This window comes from Haemaphysalis longicornis, unplaced genomic scaffold (assembly GCF_048455015.1).
Source record: "Haemaphysalis longicornis isolate Haplotype H1 unplaced genomic scaffold, Haemaphysalis longicornis Haplotype H1 scaffold_2, whole genome shotgun sequence".
NCBI lineage: Eukaryota > Metazoa > Arthropoda > Arachnida > Ixodida > Ixodidae > Haemaphysalis > Haemaphysalis longicornis.
Genome location: NW_027526295.1, coordinates 34,140,312 through 34,149,759, shown reverse-complemented (window position 1 = coordinate 34,149,759; position 9,448 = coordinate 34,140,312). Strand labels below are relative to the sequence as shown.

Sequence of the window (9,448 nt, the reverse complement as noted above, 5' to 3'; positions counted from 1 at the left end):
CTGAAAATAATATGCAGAAAACTAAAGTAATGATTAATAACCTCGAGACAGCACAGCGGTTTGAGATAGGTGGCGAGGCAGTGGAAGTGGTAAGCGATAATATCTACTTAGGCCAAGTTGTGAACCCAGATCCCAACCATGAGGCAGAGATAATTAGAAGGATAAGAATGGGGTGGGGTGCATATGGCAGACGTTCTCAGATAATGAATAGCGGCCTACCATTGTCACTGAAGAAGAAAGTGTATAACAGCTGCATCTTACCGGTACTCACCTACGGGCCAGAAACTTGGAGGCTCACTAAGAGGGTTCAACTTAACTTGAGAGCGACTCAGCGGGCAATGGAGCGTAAAATGATAGGTGTAACATTAAGGGACAAGGAGAGAGCGGAGTGGGTCAGGGAACAAACACGTGTTAAGGACATATTAGTAGAGATTAAGAAGAAGAAATGGACGTGGGCAGGTGGCGAGGCAGTGGAAGTTGATTTGGGGCAATCAACGAGGCAGTGGCAGTTGATTTGGGGCAATACTACAAAGCCAAAGTTGAATGGTTTACTTGTACTACAAAAAAAGCTACCAGGGCTATTGCGAATTTATCCTATAGAGAAAGTACAGAACAACAGTGGAGAAGCTTGGGCATTTTGAAAATCCACGATTTAGTTAATTTAAGACGCGCGCAGGATATCCACCACATATTTTATGAACACCCGTACCTATTTCCGAATCTAGAATCTGTTTTCAATGCGTTAGCAGACTATAATTTTCGCGGAAAGAGTGTTACGTTTGCGTTTCTTACTTTAATAATGCTTGTTTTTTATGTTTAAGTTGAGTAACTTTCTGTGTTAAACGTGGCTTTCTTGTCGTGTTTTCACTTTTAATTCAGCTGTTAGGCTCTATAAAACGTGTGCATGTCACACTTTTTTCAGTATTTTCTGCTGATTTGTAAATTAATACGGTAAAATTGATAGTGGATGGTATGTGTGAGTGTATATTTTTTTTTCTCTTACGATGGCATTTTCTTTGTTTTTTGTGCTTCGAAAAATGTGCTAGCTATGTTGTTTCTTTTATGCATGATATAAGAAAATATTGTATCTATTTTTTTTCCTTTTCGTTTGATGTTGTGATGTGTGCTGCCCCCGACTTCGGTGCAAGCTACTTTGGGAGGAAGGGCCTCGTCAGGCTGTAGCCTTTTGCCCTCCACCTTATGTGTAAATGTACTTTCACCTCTTGAAATCTTTCAAATAAAAAAAATGTAATGCGAAGGCAAGATAACCGCTGGTCATTAAGGGTAACAGAGTGGATCCCTAGAGAAGGCAAGCGTTGCATGGGGCGGCAGAAAGTTAGATGGGCAGAGGAGATTAAGAAGTTTGCGGGGATAAATTGGTCACAGTTGGCACATGACCGAGGTAATTGGGGAATAATGGGAGAGGCCTTTGCCCTGCAATGGGCGTAGATAGGCTGATGATGATGATGATGATAATGAGTAGCCCGCGATGCCCGGTTGGGTCACGGGTACTATTGACACCGATGGGTGTAAAATTTGTTCAGTTATCTTTCACTATTCATAATTACGTAGTACCCTGTGGAGTTGCACAAAATTAGGAACTCCTGCTTGCTCTCAATACACGGGTTCCTACCGGAGGCGTGTGGTCGTGTGAAACGGCTGTAACTCGCGCTTTCTTCAGAGTATCCCTGAGAAATTGCCTTAATAGTGTGTCCTCAAAGGAATACCTAATTATGGGAAGTATTACATGGTAGGGGTGAATTACACGCATCAGTCACACGGTTGTTAGGAATAACGTGAGTAGCTACAGAAAGAGTATGGTTACCGAAAGTCCCAACTGACGTCGAGCTCCAGGCTTTGCCAAAAATATGGACTAAATTCCTCTTAGACATGGACACAATTTTGATTGATTGTAGGATTTCACGCGCCGACCCCACAGGCGATGAGGCGCGCCGTAGGGGAGGGCTCCAGACAAACACGAGCGCTGACTAGCCACTGAATAAATTTTTTGCGCGCAGGGAATATCAGAAAAAGCAGAGAGAACACAAAAAGAAGAAAAGGTTAACATTGCAGTTATACTATCTCTATGAACAACAAGTTTACTGAAGGCTTGTTGATGCATGCGTCCGCTGGATCATGCATTGGAAACGTTTCCTAGATTTCGCTTTGTTCTCTGGTCACCCAAGCGCTTGAGGACATGACTGTGTTCGAACAAGGTCTCCGCACCGGGTTTCACTCACGCAGCATGTATAAAAAGGGTGCTATCAGTGGCGGATTCGATGGCATTTACGTGTTCGCGAATCGGATCATTCACGCATCGTCCAGTTTTTCCTATATAGGAGCGGTCCTAGGAGCTATGTAGGAACTGTCACACTCCTCAGACCACTTCAAGCTATTAAAACGCTGGTTGGATCCAGCGGTTTTGAAGAAATCTTTGTTCAGGTGGTACCTTCACCTGATAGAGGCCATGTTCATGGACCAAGTAAAGTGCCTACTAACATCTGTATACCCCGGAGACCTCATCTGTAGCCTGTGTAACCAATTGCTAACCGAAGAGCGCGTAGGAACACGTCCAAAGGGGCATAAGGAGTACAGGACGACGATAGTTATCCCCTACATTCAAGGCGTCTGGCACAAACTGAATGGAATCATGGAGCATTTAGGGGAGCGTGTTGTGCTCTCGGCACCCAGAAAGTTGGACAGCCCTTGCCAGAGTGTGAACTCGGAGGAACCAAGCCTGCACCCCCAATGTTTGCAACAAAGCACACAAAAGGCATTACATTGAGTGCACCACAGAAGCAGTGTGCGAGATCCCCATGGCCTGCGGAAGCTGTTACATAGGGCAAATTGGACGATGCGCGAATGATCGGCTTCGCCATCATTCGCGCCTTCAAATCCACCCGAACGCCATCAAATCCACAGCTGGCAGCAACCTTTCCATACATGTTGCATCATGTTTGAATGAGCCCTCGTGAGAGCCCTCGCTCCAGCAGAGTCATGTCCGTAGCGTTTCGGTGACCAGAGGACACCCGAGATCCATGAAGCTTTTTCAATGCATACACCAGCTGGCGCATGCGTCCGAAAGCTGTCAGTAGACTTGTTGCGCAAGAAGAGAATATATATATCTTGAATTACGTTTTAAGTGCGAATGCACTTTATAAGCGACCCCAAACCATCCACCGCCGGCGGCGGCGGCGGCGGCGGCGGCGGCGGCGGCGTCCGCAGTGCTCCTCTATATTTAAAAAAGAAACAGCATCCGGCGCCAAGTTTCGATCCGAGGACTTTGCGGGACGCAGCCCGACGCTCTACCGAATAAGCCACGGACGCGACGCTGATATCGGTGTCAGTAATGCGCCTTATATCTTTAACGCATTGAAACTACGTCGTCAGCGGCGTGCGTTGGCGACTCAACGGCGTTATAGCGGCTTGATAACTGCGTGGTGTACACGTGATACTACAAACCCGATGGAAGAGATGGAAGAGAAGGCGGCGAGGCGGTGGGCTGCGGGGGCCGAGCGCAAGCGCCGCAAGCGGGCCGACAACCGTGCATTCGCACTTTCACATTCTCCCCCTCGGGGAAATGCGGGGGAATTTTTGTACGTGTTGTGTTGTTTCTGCTTCTTTATATTAGCTGCGCGCAACAAAGCAACAACATGTACTCAGTTGTTAGTCACACAAGCGCCTCAGGCTTTAAAGAGAGGGGGTAAATTTGGTGAAGGCTTTTTTTTGAGGACGCAGAACAGAAATGAAAAAGACCACTGCCGTTAACAGGTTCGAGTGAACGATTTGAGGCTAAGTTTTAAAAATACGTTCACTGTGAAAAAGTTGACAATACACCAAAGCATATTCCTTATAATTTCTTAATGGACATGGTAGACAATTTTGCCGCCAGACCGGATGGTGGCAGTGAGCAGCAATTACATTTTTACAGGTGTGGGAGCCCCGTAGTGGGGCTGTACATATTTAGTAGACGCCAGACTCTAGGACAACGTTGGTCAAAGCCACCTACCTGGCTCTCTAGACGAAGGCTTTCTGGGTCTGAAAATCTGAGCAACCAAGCAAAGCCTGGATGGGTTTAGGTTGGGGTTGAGGGCTGAGTTGCATCGATAGCCCATACAAGGTGATCTGCCATTTCTCCAGAGTGCCGGCACCTGCCATTGATTATATCTCAAATGGTCTCAGTAACTGGGCAGAGCGTTTTTTGGGCAAAGTGTCAGCAGGACGTGTTCGTTCGCTTTTCCAAAACCTTTAGCCGTGATGGGATGTTGGGGGTGACCAGCTTTATAATACTCAATACTTCTCTCAATATAAGCACGAAGAGTTTTCGGGAAATACCCGGAAAATAAATAAAACCACCGCATCTGTGACGTTATTGCCCCTTACATCATTCCGACCTAGAGTTTAGATTTTATCTTTTGAAGAGGGGTGTGGGTTCATCATAAAATCTCCCAGTGTTCTTTTGGCGCGTGGAGGGATCCACCGCGCTTCATAAACGCAGAGCATGGTGCGTGAGTCCGTAATAATGTGATCAGAGCATGTAGCCGAGGAATCGAGCGAAAGGGTACTTCATCCGCTTTCGTTGGTCCTGGTGCTATAAAAGCTATTTCATGCACCTGTCTTTCGTTGTCGATAACCACTGCGCGTTGTTGGGAATTAGCCATCCAGACGCTGTCACCACTGTTGGGACTGGGCCATTTCACCGCAGACATTTGTGTACCGACGTTACCTCGCTTCGTCCGCCATCGAAGCGGCGTAGAGCAGAGCGATGAAGTTGAAGCAACATTTATATAAAGTATGTGCTAGGCTAACAAAAGCGTTACATGTCTCGCACAAAAGCGAAAGCAAGTCTCCACTCGGTGCCTCCAAAAAGTGGCATGGTCGCTGTGCTTCCGGGCAGGTTTTATACTCCCGGGAGTCCGTTGCAGGCGTGAGAAGCTTGAATAGCTCTAATCGGGACCCTCGCAGGCCGGAGTTTGAATGCGGCGAATGGAGGCGAGGCGATTGCGTCAGCCGAGCCGCCCCGACGGGGAAAGAGAAGGCGGTGTCGTCGCAGTCTCAGTGGCGCCGTCTCCAACCTTGTAGCGGCATGTCTGCCGTGGGCCGTTCGTCCGAGGCATGATTAGGTCAAGCCGTTGAAAAAGAAAAAGGAGATGCGACTCTGCGGCGCCTTCAAGTTTGGGCATGTTTGCCGCGGGCGGTTTGGTCGAAGCGCGAATCGGCCCGCTGTCGGCGCGTCGCCCCATGCAGCGAATTTGGGCTGGTCCCTCTGCACAATAGCGTACTACTCTAGTGTTCTAGAGTCAGCGGTGTACGCATAATGGCCACCTTCGTTCTACCCATAGTACCGCTCCAGCTCCTGTGCACGTGCTTGGCGGGCGCTGGGATCCTCGTGATCCTCACCATCCATTTTTTCGGAAGGGGTTAAACTAATGGGGCGGCGGCGCCATAGTTCGGGTATCCGTACCCTCTCCTGCAGGCGAATATTATGCTGAGTGTGTAACGTGGCCAGTAGATAACGCCCAAGTGATGGCTGTGCCTGTATATAGTACTGAGTGTTCAAATAGACACTTTACAGTTTCACGAAATTATTCGCCGCTTTAAGAGCCAGGAGTAGTTCGTTGATATGGAATTGGTTATATCGAATATTCTTTTTATTGTTTAGTATAGAATTTGCTAGAATTTGTCAAAATCGCGTCTTCTAATGTGGTAGGGCGCCAAGTATATAATGCGGCTGGTGAGAGGATCATGGGCTAGACCTCAAGCGTTCTTGCTTCTGAGGCTTCCTCGCTTGTTGCGTACCACACGGCTCAGCTCATCGCTAATCTGCTGTATTTTGGCTCGTCTTGCGTCTACGCGTAACAGGTTTCCGAGGTGTGCACCACTTATTCTGATTTCCTTGGCCTCGCGTATTTTTTCTCTTAAATTGTCGTTTATGCCGCTGGCCCTTCCTTATCTTTGAGTGTTTCTGCTCTAATGCCTACCGCTTAACTATGTCTGCAACCTAATTTCAACACTTCTTGTAAGCAATATCGCAACCGCAATATCGGTAAGCGACAGGGGTGGTTCGGAAGAAGCGCCTAAAGTCTTATGCAATATATTTTGTACCCGTTTTTATGCAGGCTCGTTCGGACGTCTCCTTGCACTACTATTACTTTTATGAATACAAAACAGATCGTGAGGTCGTTTTGCAGATTTTGTGAAAGTAATATCGGTAATTTGAGACGTTTCGTAACCGGATTTGTAATACACTTTCGTTGATCGCATTTGCTAAGCTTGTCGCTTTCACCTGTATGAGCTATAGCAATACTCACACCAAGACTTCGTTAAAAGAGGTGTGACGGTCAAATCAAACACTTCTAATTTGGCCCTTGCCATCCTTTTTGTGTCAAATTTGCAGTGAGATATCAGATATTCCTAAATGTCTGTTTGTTTTATTTTGCAGGTTTGTTTTTACAGGCAGTGCGTACCATGTACAGAGGCCAGCCAATGAAACCATGGAAAAACTGTGAACAGTATGGACATAGCTCAAATAGGTCGTTTTTGCTCGCCTGTGAAAGGCAAGGGGTTTTCCTCACAAAGGCCACAAAATAGCGCCGAGAGGAGCTGTGGAAATGTTTCTTCTCACTACGCGTAACTCCGAAGAACGTCTCTTGGAAATAAAGACACTACGCAAACGTTTTTACTTGAGAAGTAACGTTAAGCGATTTTATATTCTTTTAAAACGCTTTGCGGGTGACCCTGGGCCCTCTCACACAGCTGTCCAATCTCTTCGGCAAAACCTCGAACTACTTTCTAGAACGACATAAGGGCTGGGCGAGAACGTGCTTGATGACTCGCACTATTGCATGGGTTTTCCAAAATACTACCGCAGAAAATGTACCGTGGATCGCCACTACTTTGTGGGTTTCCCACAATACCTTTCGCAATTGTTTAAAGATTCCTTAAAAATTCTACCCGAGTTATTGTTAAAAGCTGTGCTTTGAATATTTTTTTTGTGTTTTTGAATGGTCGCTTTAAACGATCTGAAATTTGTTACCTTCGCTGGTGATTCAACTCATCCAACTGGTTAGCGAAACGGTTTAAAATTTTCGAACCTGTTCGCGAGCGTGTTGGGTACGTAATTTAGTACAACCTGAACTTAACTGGAACGGAATGAACTTGTTCGTACCAGAACCATGACCGAACCCTTATTTTTTTCGGTTCGATACATTGGTTCTAATATAGTCGAAGATCCCTGGTTTCTAGTCGCCTGGGGGACAATATGAACAATGTTAAATGACAACATATAGTTTAGAAGGACCTGCACTTGTGCGGTGTTCTTTATTTTTGGTGGCCGTTTTAAATTGCGCAGTTTTTACTTCATGTGAAAAGACAAGATTATATGAGATATCAGCTCTGATAACACGGAAGTGAACTGCATGGTCTCCAAATAGGATTCTCGTAGATAAAAATTTTCAGTAGTATGACCGGTGAGCCTAATATGTGTTCTTTGATGTGTACGTACGATGATTGGATGATCTCCCGTGACTTGTTCGGATGCGATATGTGCATCTTGCAGTAACGGCAGATGATGCAAACATTAACCCGAAGAAATGACTTCTGCGCCATGGATATTCCCGAGTACTCTATAACGAATTACCTTTTTTACCATAATAACTACTCCCCCGCCTCGTGGTGCCCTGTCGTATCGCATTACTCGTAATTTGGAGGCCCTATTTCATCGTTCTTGCTGTCAGTGCTTAACCATGTTTCGGTCAAGCCAATAAATATGGGCCAAGTACGAGCAGTCGTGATTATAGTGATTCTAATATGATAAGTATTCTACAAGCGTTTACGTTTAGGAAGTTGATTTCTAGTTTCGCGGCTTGTGAGTGAGTATAACCGGTGCATGGTCTAGGAGTTTCTTTGTTGTCGGTGAGTAGTTCCGGGGTCCTTCCATTGTTAACCTGCGCTTTCCATCATCTCTGAAGTGCATTTCTTTGTTTATGTAGAATTTAACTTATGACAAGGCTACCTTTCACCGGCATCTTTATTTGCTCTTGCCCTATTCCACCGTTTTAAACGCGTAGAAGCGTATTGCTCTAAAATTCAAGATGCACATTTTTGCTCTGCAGGCGAGGCAGTTCGCATATTCCTAACCATAACATAGTGTTATAGAACCCTGCAGTTTTGACCCGGGAGCGCCAGCGTCTTAGCTCTAGTTGTGACAAAGGTACCAATACAGGTCAATGACCATCGAAACCGTAAATCCGTAAGCGACACTAAACACGAGCAAATACCCATAAAAGTGAATGTCAATGTGATTTTACAGGAAGCTTTAAAAGGAAGGATTAATGCATTTAATTGAAGTATGGCGATACGTAAGGCCGGTATAGACCATGGCGTATTCCGAACTAGTGCGGAAAGAAAAATATTGTTCATAAGATTTAACTGAGAATTGTTCAGAAATATGAATCTTTATTATAATTCGGAAGACCGTCTTAGCACCCTAACGTCAGGGTGTATGCCCCGCGGGAGATTTACGATGCGTGTTGGAGGCCTCAAAAGCAGTGGACTCACGTTAATAATGCGTGACGAAAATATAGCGCAGGTTGTTAAGAAATTTCTCCATGGATCGTTTGGAAAAATTAGCAGGAAGAAGATGGGAACAATGCTTACTGGAAGAGGCGATATCAGCCGAGCCTGCGCACCATTGGATGTAGCGCCGCTTAATTCGTTACGCATTCAACCTAGTTGCTAGCGAAACGTCAAGCGGAAGCAGGAGTGGCTCACCTACATGCTTCAGTCCGACGCACCCGTTGCCCACCATCTCGACGAATGACGCCGCCTTGTTTACCCGTGGTAAATCAGTCTGCAGTGGCTGTGGGGCTATAAAAGGTGCTATAAAGGGCGCATTGTCAAGGATTTGTTAAGGGTGCACTGGTAAGGAAACTTCGGTATTAAAGGACAGTTCTTGCTCCACCCCCCCCCCCGTAAACTTGTCTAGCCTGTGTACGCGTTCGAACTGTGCACTACTAGCTGGAATTGAATTTTGAGTTTTTCCGAGCACAACGCGATTATCTTTTGTTCGAACGCCACCCAAGCCTCTTTTAAGGCGAAACAGTATACCTCTACCCGCGAAGGGTTCTGTCGCGACCGTCGGCGTCAGCAAAAAACTCCCGCAAACAAATAAAAAAATATTACTGGAACCGCCAGGAATCGAACGTGCACCCGATTAGAGGAACAAAGCACCACACAGCTGTCTTACCGACTCAACTACGCCCACTTTCTGTTCTTTATTGCCTTTTCACATGTGAAAAGAAACATGTGCACCTCTGTCAGTTGATAAAAACACGTAAGTCTGGCTTAGATTGACGCTGGTGCTTCAGTATTTTTTCAGTTTCAAACGTTCTTCGAAAATAGGCATCCACTCCTGTTCAGTATCTCGCACTTTGTACGTTTCTATCAA

General features: G+C 46.0%; 1 long non-coding RNA gene across 1 annotated transcript in view; it reads left to right on the top strand.

The window, feature by feature from the left end:
• LOC144167050 (uncharacterized) overlaps positions 1–6,731 on the top strand; it is a 64,989-nt gene extending 58,258 nt beyond the window's left edge. Inside the window, exon 3 of the long non-coding RNA XR_013321832.1 lies at positions 6,443–6,731. This is a non-coding gene — a long non-coding RNA (uncharacterized LOC144167050). The remainder of the gene's footprint in view (positions 1–6,442) is intronic.
• Positions 6,732–9,448: the final 2,717 nt, after the last annotated feature.